This window comes from Anabrus simplex, chromosome 2, assembly GCF_040414725.1.
Source record: "Anabrus simplex isolate iqAnaSimp1 chromosome 2, ASM4041472v1, whole genome shotgun sequence".
NCBI classification, from domain to species: domain Eukaryota; kingdom Metazoa; phylum Arthropoda; class Insecta; order Orthoptera; family Tettigoniidae; genus Anabrus; species Anabrus simplex.
Window position 1 is genome coordinate 61,353,558 of NC_090266.1, and position 13,575 is coordinate 61,367,132.

Consider the following 13,575-nt stretch of genomic DNA (forward strand, 5'->3'; position numbering starts at 1 on the left):
CCACCCTAGCACACGAGGGCGAAACCCTGGCAACCAAGAATGAGCTAGCTGGAAAATTTATAATGTCCAATAATGGACCATTTATATTGGTATTATAAATTTGCTCATTCAGGACAAATATTTCAGATTCCTTATGGGAATCAACATCTATATCATCTGATGGCCAAGCAGGCATCAATTTTTAGTGATGAGACAAAGTCTCTTAGTTCATTGGCACTGCCGGTGGCTCCAGTTAGCCTACGCAGTGGCCTCCATGGTATGCACTGGCCAGCGTATTGGTAGGTGTGCTAGGTACCAACTGATGAGCCCACCCTAGCACACGAGGGCGAAACGCTAGCAACCAAGAATGAGCTAGCTGGAAAATTTATAATGTCCAATAATGGACCATTTATATTGGTATTATAAATTTGCTCATTCAGGACAAATATTTCAGATTCCTTATGGGAATCAACATCTATATCATCTGATGGCCAAGCAGGCATCAATTTTTAGTGATGAGACACAGTCTCTTAGTGCATTGGCACTGCCGGTGGCTCCAGTTAGCCTACGCAGTGGCCTCCACGGTATGCACTGGCCAGCGTATTGGTAGGTGTGCTAGGTACCAACTGATGAGCCCACCCTAGCACACGAGGGCGAAACGCTGGCAACCAAGAATGAGCTAGCTGGAAAATTTCTAATGTCCAATAATGGACCATTTATATTGGTATTATAAATTTGCTCATTCAGGACAAATATTTCAGATTCCTTATGGGAATCAACATCTATATCATCTGATGGCCAAGCAGGCATCAATTTTTAGTGATGAGACAAAGTCTCTTAGTGCATTGGCACTGCCAGTGGCTCCAGTTAGCCTACGCAGTGGCCTCCACGGTATGCACTGGCCAGCGTATTGGTAGGTGTGCTAGGTACCAACTGATGAGCCCACCCTAGCACACGAGGGCGAAACGCTGGCAACCAAGAATGAGCTAGCTGGAAAATTTATAATGTCCAATAACGGACCATTTATATTGGTATTATAAATTTGCTCATTCAGGACAAATATTTCAGATTTCTTATGGGAATCAACATCTATATCATCTGATGGCCAAGCAGGCATCAATTTTTAGTGATGAGACAAAGTCTCTTAGTGCATTGGCACTGCCGGTGGCTCCAGTTAGCCAACGCAGTGGCCTCCACGGTATGCACTGGCCAGCGTATTGGTAGGTGTGCTAGGTACCAACTGATGAGCCCACCCTAGCACACGAGGGCGAAACGCTGGCAACCAAGAATGAGCTAGCTGGAAAATTTATAATGTTCAATAATGGACCATTTATATTGGTATTATAAATTTGCTCATTCAGGACAAATATTTCAGATTCCTTATGGGAATCAACATCTATATCATCTGATGGCCAAGCAGGCATCAATTTTTAGTGATGAGACAAAGTCTCTTAGTGCATTGGCACTGCCGGTGGCTCCAGTTAGCCTACGCAGTGGCCTCCACGGTATGCACTGGCCAGCGTATTGGTAGGTGTGCTAGGTACCAACTGATGAGCCCACCCTAGCACACGAGGGCGAAACGCTGGCAACCAAGAATGAGCTAGCTGGAAAATTTATAATGTCCAATAATGGACGATTTATATTGGTATTATAAATTTGCTCATTCAGGACAAATATTTCAGATTCCTTATGGGAATCAACATCTATATCATCTGATGGCCAAGCAGGCATCAATTTTTAGTGATGAGACAAAGTCTCTTAGTGCATTGGCACTGCCGGTGGCTCCAGTTAGCCTACGCAGTGGCCTCCACGGTATGCACTGGCCAGCGTATTGGTAGGTGTGCTAGGTACCAACTGATGAGCCCACCCTATCACACGAGGGCGAAACGCTGGCAACCAAGAATGAGCTAGCTGGAAAATTTATAATGTCCAATAATGGACCATTTATATTGGTATTATAAATTTGCTCATTCAGGACAAATATTTCAGATTCCTTATGGGAATCAACATCTATATCATCTGATGGCCAAGCAGGCATCAATTTTTAGTGATGAGACAATGTCTCTTAGTGCATTGGCACTGCCGGTGGCTCCAGTTAGCCTACGCAGTGGCCTCCACGGTATGCACTGGCCAGCGTATTGGTAGGTGTGCTAGGTACCAACTGATGAGCCCACCCTAGCACACGAGGGCGAAAGGCTGGCAACCAAGAATGAGCTAGCTGGAAAATTTATAATGTCCAATAATGGACCATTTATATTGGTATTATAAATTTGCTCATTCAGGACAAATATTTCAGATTCCTTATGGGAATCAACATCTATATCATCTGATGGCCAAGCAGGCATCAATTTTTAGTGATGAGTCAAAATCTCTTAGTTCATTGGCACTGCCGGTGGCTCCAGTTAGCCTACGCAGTGGCCTCCACGGTATGCACTGGCCAGCGTATTGGTAGGTGTGCTAGGTAGCAACTGATGAGCCCACCCTAGGACACGAGGGCGAAACGCTGGCAACCAAGAATGAGCTAGCTGGAAAATTTATAATGTCCAATAATGGACCATTTATATTGGTATTATAAATTTGCTCATTCAGGACAAATATTTCAGATTCCTTATGGGAATCAACATCTATATCATCTGATGGCCAAGCAGGCATCAATTTTTAGTGATGAGACAAAGTCTCTTAGTGCACTGGCACTGCCGGTGGCTCCAGTTAGCCTACGCAGTGGCCTTCACGGTATGCACTGGCCAGCGTATTGGTAGGTGTGATAGGTACCAACTGATGAGCCCACCCTAGCACACGAGGGCGAAACGCTGGCAACCAAGAATGAGCTAGCTGGAAAATTTATAATGTCCAATAATGGACCATTTATATTGGTATTATAAATTTGCTCATTCAGGACAAATATTTCAGATTCCTTATGGTAATCAACATCTATATCATCTGATGGCCAAGCAGGCATCAATTTTTAGTGATGAGACAAAGTCTCTTAGTGCATTGGCACTGCCGGTGGCTCCAGTTAGCCTACGCAGTGGCCTCCACGGTATGCACTGGCCAGCGTATTGGTAGGTGTGCTAGGTACCAACTGATGAGCCCACCCTAGCACACGAGGGCGAAACGCTGGCAACCAAGAATGAGCTAGCTGGAAAATTTATAATGTCCAATAATGGACCATTTATATTGGTATTACTTAACACTTAGTTGAGCAGCTCTTCTCCTTTCTCTCAGTTCTTCCCAACCCAAACACTGCAACATCTTTGTAACGCTACTCTTTTGTCAGAAATCACCCAGAACAAATCGAGCTGCTTTTCTGTGGATTTTTTCCAGTTTTTGAATCAGGTAATACTGGTGAAGGTCCCATACACTGGAACCATACTCTAGTTGGGGTCTTACCAGAGACTTATATGCACTCTCCTTTACATCCTTACTACAACCCCTAAACACCCTCATAACCATGTGCAGAGATTTGTACCCTTTATTTACAATCCCATTTATGTCATTACCCCAATGAAGATCTTTCCTTATATTAACACCTAGATACTTACAATGATCCCCAAAAGGAACTTTCACCTCATCAACACAGTAATTAAAACTGAGAGGACTTTTCCTGTTTGTGAAACTCACAACCTGACTTTTAACCCAGTTTATCAACATACCATTGCCTGCTGTCCATCTCACAACATTTTCGAGGTCATGTTGCAGTTGCTCACAATCTTGTAACTTATTTATCACTCTATAGAGAATATCATCATCCGCAAAAGGCCTTACCTCAGATTAAACTCCATTACTCATATCATTTACATATATAAGAAAACATAAAGATCCGATAATACTGCCTTGAGGAATTCCCCTCTTAATTATTACAGGGTCAGATAAAGCTTCACCTACTCTAATTCTCTGAGATCTATTTTCTAGAAATATAGCAACCCATTCAGTCACTCTTTTGTCTATTCCAATTGCACTCATTTTTGCCAGTAGTCTCCCATGATCCACCTTATCAAGGACAAACGCTCAACTGTCTTGTTTTCAATCCTACATACCTCACGGTCTATTGCGTATCTGGGGGAGTTTGCTATGAATTTACCAGGAAACCAGCAACTACAAAAGGAAAATTTAGACAGCAATAAACCTATAACAAAATGCAAACAATAACAAATCAAATCACCTAATTGTATTCTAAAACTAGTTGCGCGAGAACATCTCTCAACATTACATCTTACGAATTCATGCAGATACTAAAAAACCAAATTGCGTCAAAAACAGATGTGATAGGAAAAAAATAGCATTATTTTCGGAATCAGGGCAGCGATTTCCATAAAATTACATATTTTCTATTTTACCGCAAAATCATGGTGGCTAGTATAATCAGAGCAAAGTGATTGAGAATTGACGAGAGCGAAGTGTTGAGAATAATTGGGAAGTAATGAGTAAAACTGCAAAGTGAACTCTGTAGAATGTGTAATTCGTATGGCTATGTAAGTGAAAATCACTCCCACTTGTTAGTCTGTCACATGTGTCGGTCACATCGTAGTTCTGCCCCTCTACTTCTTTCTTCTTGGCCTCATGAAAAAGTCTCAGAGAGAAGCCTTCTGATAGGATGACATCTCCTGCCAGATGAGCAGATGAGTGCATCATGACGCTTATTACAGTAGATGGGAGGTGACATATTCAAATAACGAAGCTCAAATTGAGAAATTGTTGGTGAGATACAGGGTCTCCTAGTGTAAATTTCGGAGAATATTTTCTTGTTCTCAACTGTGTCCTTAAGCCTGATGAAGTAAACGTTTGAAGAAACAGTTGCAAATCAAATATAGACTTCGAGTCGCAAGACTATCCTTGAGGAAGATCGTTCAACTACCTTAATACAATGAAAGAAAAACCCTAGAAATTTACATACATATGCATAAATGATATAAAATAGCAAGAATATACACAAATTCAATTAATCACAATTGGTACAATAGTTGAGTGGTCTGTAATGTCCTAGGCACTGTAACAGGTTGAAAGTTAAATTTGATTACAATGCTGTCATGGAAATTCAATATTCATTGAACAGAATATAATATAAATAGTATCACAGATGGAGAAAAAGTCTAATATGACTCACTCATTCTAGTACATGACACAACAAGATTAAATACCGTAATTATTTTTCATTACAATCATCCCATCCGATTACTGAATACAATGATGGATTTGCTGAGAGCAATAGCCAAACACCAACTATACAGTAACCTAAAGCTCTTGTGACCCATGTCTGTGATCATCATTCCTGTCCTTGTAATCCTGTATGGAATTTAATCTCTAGTTTTGCAAACACCCTAAATAGAAGAAATAATATGAGTAATATTAGAGAAAGCATTGATAATCCAGCAGAAATTGAGACCAATTGGGTGTTACCATATGTCATTCAGCATGTTAATAATGAATTCAGCTATGCAGCCAAGTAAGACATAAACTGAAACAAAATTATTGACAGTACAATTATTATTAACACCTTAAGATTATAATAATTAATAGTGTCCACGTTCCATCTAGTCAATACAATTCAGAATGTATTATTTTTGAAAATATCATTTACTGATATACACACTTACATACAAACACAAGTACATGTTTTGAGAAAATAACAAATTCTCTTCTTCAGCTTGTTAGTAAAATCACATGTATCAAAGGCCTTATTATAATGTACTATGTGTCGACAGATTGCGGACAAAATGACAGTACAACAATGTTAGAAAATTCAAACATGAAAATCCTTCCATATTATTCCCAATTCTATGAAATGTCTACATATCAACACCTTATTTAAAATGAACTATGGGCCAACAGTTTGCAGACAAAATGACAATACCACAATACAACAATGTTAAAAATTCAAATGTAAGAATCTTTCATTTTATGTCCCAAATCTATGAAATATGTGTATATGATTTATTAAAATACAGTTGGTTGACTGTTGATACTTTGTATTTAAATGTGGCATTATTATGGTCTTTCATAGTCTCACAGATTAGTGTTGAGACTATCTACTATCATTACAATATCTCAATGGAAAGTAAATCTCTTAATATGCAGATCAAGCCTGCCAGGTTAAAATGAACTTTTACATTTGTCTGTAAGAAAAAAGAAAAGAAGTAAAATGTAATGGTATGAAAGGCAAACATTACAGGCTGAGAAACCAACGCTGAACTAGAAAGTGACTTACCAGTACATAAGGTGCAGAGGTCTTGCGGGTGTGTGGGCATTATGAGTTCAAAGAGCAGACTGACTAGCTAGTGAGGTGAATGACTGGAAGGGGATGGAGTGATGTATCCACAAAGATGCACACAAAGTGCTGTCAGTATGGTAAATTTACTTATTTCACCTTAACTTCACATAAACCTACACATAACCTTATCAACTGTTGACACAAACAAAATACGTACATCAACAAACCGCCATCTTTAACAAATGCCTGCCACTGAGCACACGCCACAGGGAGAACTTACTTGATTATGAGAGTACTTATTTTAATATTATTGATATTGAGTACTTATTTGATTATTGTTTGGTTGAAGGAGTTATACCAAATGAATGGAGAGTTGCTATAGTAGCCCCTGTGTATAAAGGAAAGGGTCATAGGCATAAAGCTGAAAATTACAGGCCAGTAAGTTTGACATGCATTGTATGTAAGCTTTGGGAAGGCATTCTTTCTGATTATATTAGACATGTTTGTGAAATTAATAACTGGTTCGATAGAAGGCAATTCGGTTTTAGGAAAGGTTATTCCACTGAAGCTCAACTTGTAGGATTTCAGCAAGATATAGCAGATATCTTGGACTCAGGAGGTCAAATGGACTGTATCGCGATTGACCTGTCTAAAGCATTTGATAGGGTGGATCATGGGAGACTACTGGCAAAAATGAGCGCAATCGGACTAGACAAAAGAGTGACAGAATAGGTTGCAATATTTTTAGAAAATAGATCTCAGAGAATTAGAGTAGGTGAAGCTTTATCTGACCCTGTATTAATTAAGAGGGAAATTTCTCAAGGCAGTATTATTGGACCTTTATGTTTTCTTATAAATTTAAATGATATGAGCAAACAAGTGGAATCAGAAGTAAGGCTTTTTGTGGATGATGTTATTCCATATAGAGTAATAAATAAGTTACAAGATTGTGAGCAACTGCAACGAGACCTTGATAATGTTGTGAGATAGACAGCAGGCAATGGTATGTTGATAAACGGGGTTAAAAGTCAGGTTGTGTGTTTCACAAATAGGAAAAGTCCTCTCAGTTTTAATTACTGCGTTGATGGGCTGAAAGTTCCTTTTGGGGATCATTGTAAGTATCTAGGTGTTAATATAAGGAAAGATCTTCATTGGGGTAATCACATAAATGGGATTGTAAATAAAGGGTACGGATCTCTGCACATGGTTATGAGGGTGTTTAGGGGTTGTAGTAAGGATGTAAAGGAGAGGGCATATAAGTCTCTGGTAAGACCCCAACTAGAGTATGGTTCCAGTGTATGGGACCCTCACCAGGATTATCTGATTCTTCAAGAACTGGAAAAAATCCAAAGAAAAGCAGCTCGATTTGTTCTGGGTGATTTCCAACAAAAGAGTAGCGTTACAAAAATGTTGCAAAGTTTGGGCTGCGAAGAATTGGGAGCAAGAAGATGAGCTACTCGACTAAGTGATATGTATAAGCATAGAATCTCAAGGATAATATGTCATGAACATGAAATGATATAGGAGGGTCAAATGAACCCCGGTTTATAATATCCCCTTTACCCATAACTTATGATAGAGGAAGAAGATCCATAATAGTTTTAGACACATGTTAAGTTAGATAGGATAGGACTGACAAGTTTTAATAGTGTTAAAACACCATTAACTTGTTACCCACAGTTATGTTTTCACATTTAATTTTTTTTAATCCTGGCATGTTAGTCATAAGAAATTATTAACGTTTGTATACTATACTATATATGGTTAAAAAGGTCTCAAACCTTGACTTGAAGGTTGTCGACAGGCTGAAGATGCCCAGATAATGGGTGAAACATGTATCTGACCTGATGAGTCTACATAAATTCATGTAGATTCAAACCACATTAAAAGTGGAAAGTATTGAATAGGTGGTTTTATTATTGCCTAGCATCATCTTCAATAGGGAACAATAATGAGAGTTGTTACTTGTAAGTGGTATGTTCCGAGCTGTCAGCGGAGCGATGGCGTAGAATGACATTGGTAGGCAAATAAGAGTTTTGTCTGTACAATGCTCAGAATTTGAAAAGAATGGTATTTCTGTATCAGTCATGTCCACAGTAACAAGAAAGTGCACTTTTTTCTTTTCCAAAATTTCCTTCTGTCTGTCTGTCTGTCTGTCTGTCTGTCTGTCTGTCTGTCTGTCTGTACACACATCACTAGAAAACGGCTCAAGAGAATATAATGAAAATCGGTATGCAAAGTCGGGGAATAAGTCGCAACAATCTAAGCCACAAATAATTTTATTCACGCTGATAGAAATGGTAGTTTCGGGGAAGGCCTAAAATTTATTTTTCAAATATTTATGTTATTAGTGGTCCTATCTTAATAAAAATTGGTATGCAAAGTCGGTGAGTAAGTCACTACAGTCTAGACTATAACTAATTTTATTCCTCCCTGAGTGAAATGGTAGTATAAGGGAAGGCCTAAAACCTAATCTATATATATAAAATAAGAGTTTTGTCTGTACATTGCTCAGAATTAGAAAATAATGTTATTTCTGTATCAGTCATGTCCACAGTAACAAGAAACTGCACTTTTTTCTTTTCCGTAATTTCTGTCTGTCTGTGTCTGTCTGTATGTATGTACACGCACGAGAAAACGGCTACAGAGAATTTAATGAAAATCGGTATGCAAAGTCGGGGAATAAGTCGCTACAATCTAAGCCACAAATAATTTTATTCATGCTGATAGGAATGGTAGTTTAGGGGAAGGCCTAAAATTAAATTTTCAAATATTTATGTTATTAGTGGTCCTATCTTAACACATTGGAGATGGCCATATTTGAATGTGCTATCCTCCAAAAATCACAGTATTTTTAATGGTTTGTGAAAATTTTTCAATGCTAGGGTAAGCCATGATTATAACAACTTTTGGAATGCATAGAAAGATCACACTTTCTTCTACACAAAAATGAGTTTTAATTATCATAATAGTGCAGCAATTTTAAAATATAAATTTATGAAAATAACATGTTTTACAAACAAAAAAATATTCTGACGCAACTATGGATGCCAGTTCTGTTAATATTTCGAAATTTGACTTTCTGGGTGCATCTACAGAAACACACTAATGCAGATTCTAAGCTAATTAGTCAATTGACACCAGTACAGTATTCTGGTTTACAACAAGGAATTTGCATTCCCACTGTTCTTTGTTTGACAACGGTGTTGCATCGAGTTATTGCAGGTACACGGGAAACACCCACATTTTTTGGAAGCGGTATAAAATAGTATTACAGAACCCACTTCAAGGAAGCACTGAAAAACTATGTTACACTTCACACCAATTTGAAATGAGCTCATTTTCTACATTTACTAGCCTGAAGCGCCAGAATCTTCATGCTTACTTAGTGTGAAATTGTTATCCTCATCCTCATTTTCAGAAATCGTGTCTTCCATAAGAACATCCATTATGGATTCTTTGTCGAAATTTCGTACACTTGAATTAGACATGCTAAATATTCACAAGAATTACGCAAACAAGCCTGTCTCTCGAACACACACTCTTCCTGACCGCATGTACCGTACATACTTTCCCGCCCATTTCACAGCTGAGAGTCAACAATGACACAGCCTTAGGTTATGTAAGAACGTGGCTGTGTTATGAATGCCTTGAAAGAAGAGCTCTCGACTTATGCACATAACTAGTATATTTTATGCTTATAGAAGCATTCAGCAGTATCTTATTGAAGTCACAGCTTGCTGAGATGGCAAATACAATTTTTTAGCTACAGTGAAATAATGCCCGTAGATTCTCCGAGCTCCGTCAGCAGCAATGAATCAGCACGCCCGTAGTTTCTACGAGCGGCGTCTCCAATGTGTTAATAAAAATTGGTATGCAAAATCGGTGAGTAATTCGGTACAATCTAAACTATAAATAATTTTATTCCCCCTGAGTGAAATGGTAGTTTAGGGGAAGGCCTAAAACCTAATCTATATATATAAAATAAGAGTCTTGTCTGTACATTGCTCAGAATTTGAAAAGAATGGTATTTCTGTATCAATCATGTCCACAGTAACAAGAAAATGCACTTTTTTCTCTTCCGCTCTGTCTGTCTGTCTGTCTGTCTGTCTGTCTGTCTGTCTGTCTGTCTGTCTGTCTGTCTGTCTGTCTGTCTGTATACGCATCACTAGAAAATGGCTAAAGAGAATTTAAATGAAAATCGGTATGCAAAGTCTGGGAATAAGTTGCTACAATCTAAGCCACAAATAATTTTATTCACGCTGATAGAAATGGTAGTTTAGGGGAAGGCCTAAAATTTAATTTTCAAATATTTATGTTATTAGTGGTCCTATTTTAATAAAATTTGGTATGCAAAGTAGGTGAGTAAGTTGCTACAATCTAGACTATAAATAATTTTATTCCCCCCTGAGTGAAATGGTAGTTTAGGGGAAGGCCTAAAACCTAATCTATATACATAAAATAAGAGTTTTGTCTGTACATTGCTCAAAATTTGAAAAGAATGGTATTTCTGTATCAGTCATGTCTACAGTAACAAGAAAATGCACTTTTTTCTTTTCCGTAATTTCTGTCTGTCTATCTGTATGTATGTATGTATGTATGTATGTATGTACATGCATCACTAGAAATGGCTAAAGAGAATTTAATGAAAATCGGTATGCAAAGTAGGGGAATAAGTAGGGGGTTGTTGTTGCACTTCCCCTTTCTTTCTCTTTCTAGAATATTGGATTGCAAGTTTAAAAAACTGATTAGCATCTGCCATGTGTTCATTTAAACTATTTTCATTGTCAAGCTTCTGTAATTTATAAATTTCTAATTTCTTGAGAATGTTCATTTGTTTACCCTCATTTAAAGGGTGTAGCAATACTATGTCATTTTCAGTGTTCATTAACTGGTGATTATTATCATGCATATGTTCATACATGGCAGAGTATCTAGCATATTTTCTTGCGTTGACATGCTCGTTATAGCGAAATGCAACACTTCAAAATCAAATCAAATCAAAATCTCTTTATTTGCAAATGAGGTGTCTACCTCGGTGGCAAATGGTACACTAAAATACATTATTGTCAAGCACTAAATTTTAAATTAACATGAGACGAAGAAAATTTTCCTAGAATACAATATTATACAATTTACGCTAATAATTTATTCTATTAAACACACACATCATCCTTAATAAATTGATATTGTTTACAAAATTCTACTTATAATATCTTACAAACATAGTCAACTCATATACAGTATGTGAAATTACTTCTAATAATAATATACAACTGGCATAAGATTAAAATTAACATTGAATTTATTTACATATTTATATTTTACCCATTTCAGAACATAAGTAGCATAACGACCTGCTGCATCTTAACCAGAGCCCCTTCTGCCACCACTTTTCAGAGTTCCTGAAGGGCCTTCACAGCTACCGTAGCGGTCCCAGGGCCCTCGAAGTCTCCACTGTACTTCAACCCTACAGACAGTCCCCTACTTGGGCTGTCCAAACTCCATAGACCAGGGGATGGAATTAATTTAATCACACACATTTTTTATTTACAATAACCTGCACTGGTCGAATGCCCTCTAACATTTCATTTATTTTCTCTGTTGTTGTTTATTCTCTTCTTGAATATCTGTACAGATTTTGGAAAAGGATCAAACACTACCCCTGGTAAACTGTTCCACTCCTTCACGTCCTTCCCAATGAATGAAAATTTACCCCAATCGCTTCTGCTAAAATTCCTTCTAATTTTGTACTTGTGCTCAGTTCTACCAATATAATTATTTTCCAACTGAAGCCTCTCATGGATATCTCTCCATGCTTCTTCTCCTGTACAGGCTCTATATAATCCTATAAGTCTAGTTTTCTCCCTTCTCTTACTTAAAGTTTCCCACCCAAGTTCCTTTAACATTTCTGATACACTACTCTTTCTCCTGAAATCCCCTGTTACAAACCTTGCTGCTTTCCTCTGCACACCAACTAGTTCTTTTATTAGGTATTCTTGGTGAGGATCCCAAACACTGTTTGCATATTCCAATAATGGACGAACCATACTTAAGTAACTTTTTCTTTTAATTCTTTGTTGCAACCTTTAAGTAGCCTCATTATGACATGTAACGATCTGTATGCTTTCCCAACAATGTCATCAACATGACCCTTCCAGTGCAAATTACTTTCAAATCTCACACCTAAGTATTTGCACTTGCCATCTTTTGGGATAACTACCTCATCCAAAGTATATTCAAATTCAGTTTTAAAGCTCCTGTTTGTAAATGTTGTAACAGTTGATTTGCCTCCATTAATCTTCATATTATTTTCTTCAACCCATTCTTGGATACTCTCAAGGTCCCTTTGTAATTCTGAGCAATCCTCAATGTTATTTATTTCCCTATAAACAATTATGTCATCTGCATACAATCTTATTTTCGATGTTATATGGTTCCCTAAATCATTTGCGTATATTAAGAAAAGTAACGGACCGATTATACTATACTGTGCAATTCCCTTCCAAACTTTCTCTTCCTGTGATATATTATATCCTACTTTGACTTTCTGAACCCTTGAATTTAGAAATGTTCTTATCCAACGTTTAACCCTTACGTCCAATCCTATTCCCTCCAACTTCTACCTGATTGCCCTACATACTCTTTATTGCACTCTTGGCTTGCCAACCTATACACTCCTGATTTACAACAAATACTGCTTGTGTTCATGCTATTATAATTGAACATAATTTTTTTATGATTATTATTAGTCCTAAAAGATAAATTTTATTATGTTTCGCGTACAGTTTGGCCAGACTATATGACTGCCTATTGATAGAAGTAAAGTCACGAATTTCTTCTTTTCTTCCTTGTTTATGAGGAAAGTTTTAGGTTTATACATGATTTTATTCTTGATCCTATTGACATAGATTTTGGAGTAACCATTCTTTTGGATATGCCGTATATGATATTCATCTCTTTATGTAATTAATTTTTCTCTAATGGTATGTTGACAGCTCTATTAATCATGCTACAGAATACTGCCTTTTTGTGTATAAAACTAGAAAAGTGGCTGGAATTGATGAGATTTTGGGGGATATACTAAAGACAATGGGTTGGTATATAGTACCATATCTGAAGTACTTATTTGATTATTGTTTGTGTGAAGGAGCTATACCAGATTAATGGAGAGTTGCTATAGTAGCCTTTGGATTGCGTATAAACTTTGGGAAAGCATTCCTTCTGATTATATTAGACATGTTTGCAAAATTAATAACTGGTTCGATAGAAGGCAGTTTGGGGTTAGGAAAGGTTATTCCACTGAAGCTCAACTTTTACGTTTCCAGCAAGATATAGGAGATAACTTTCATTCAGGAGGTCAGTTGGACTGTATCGCAATTGACCTA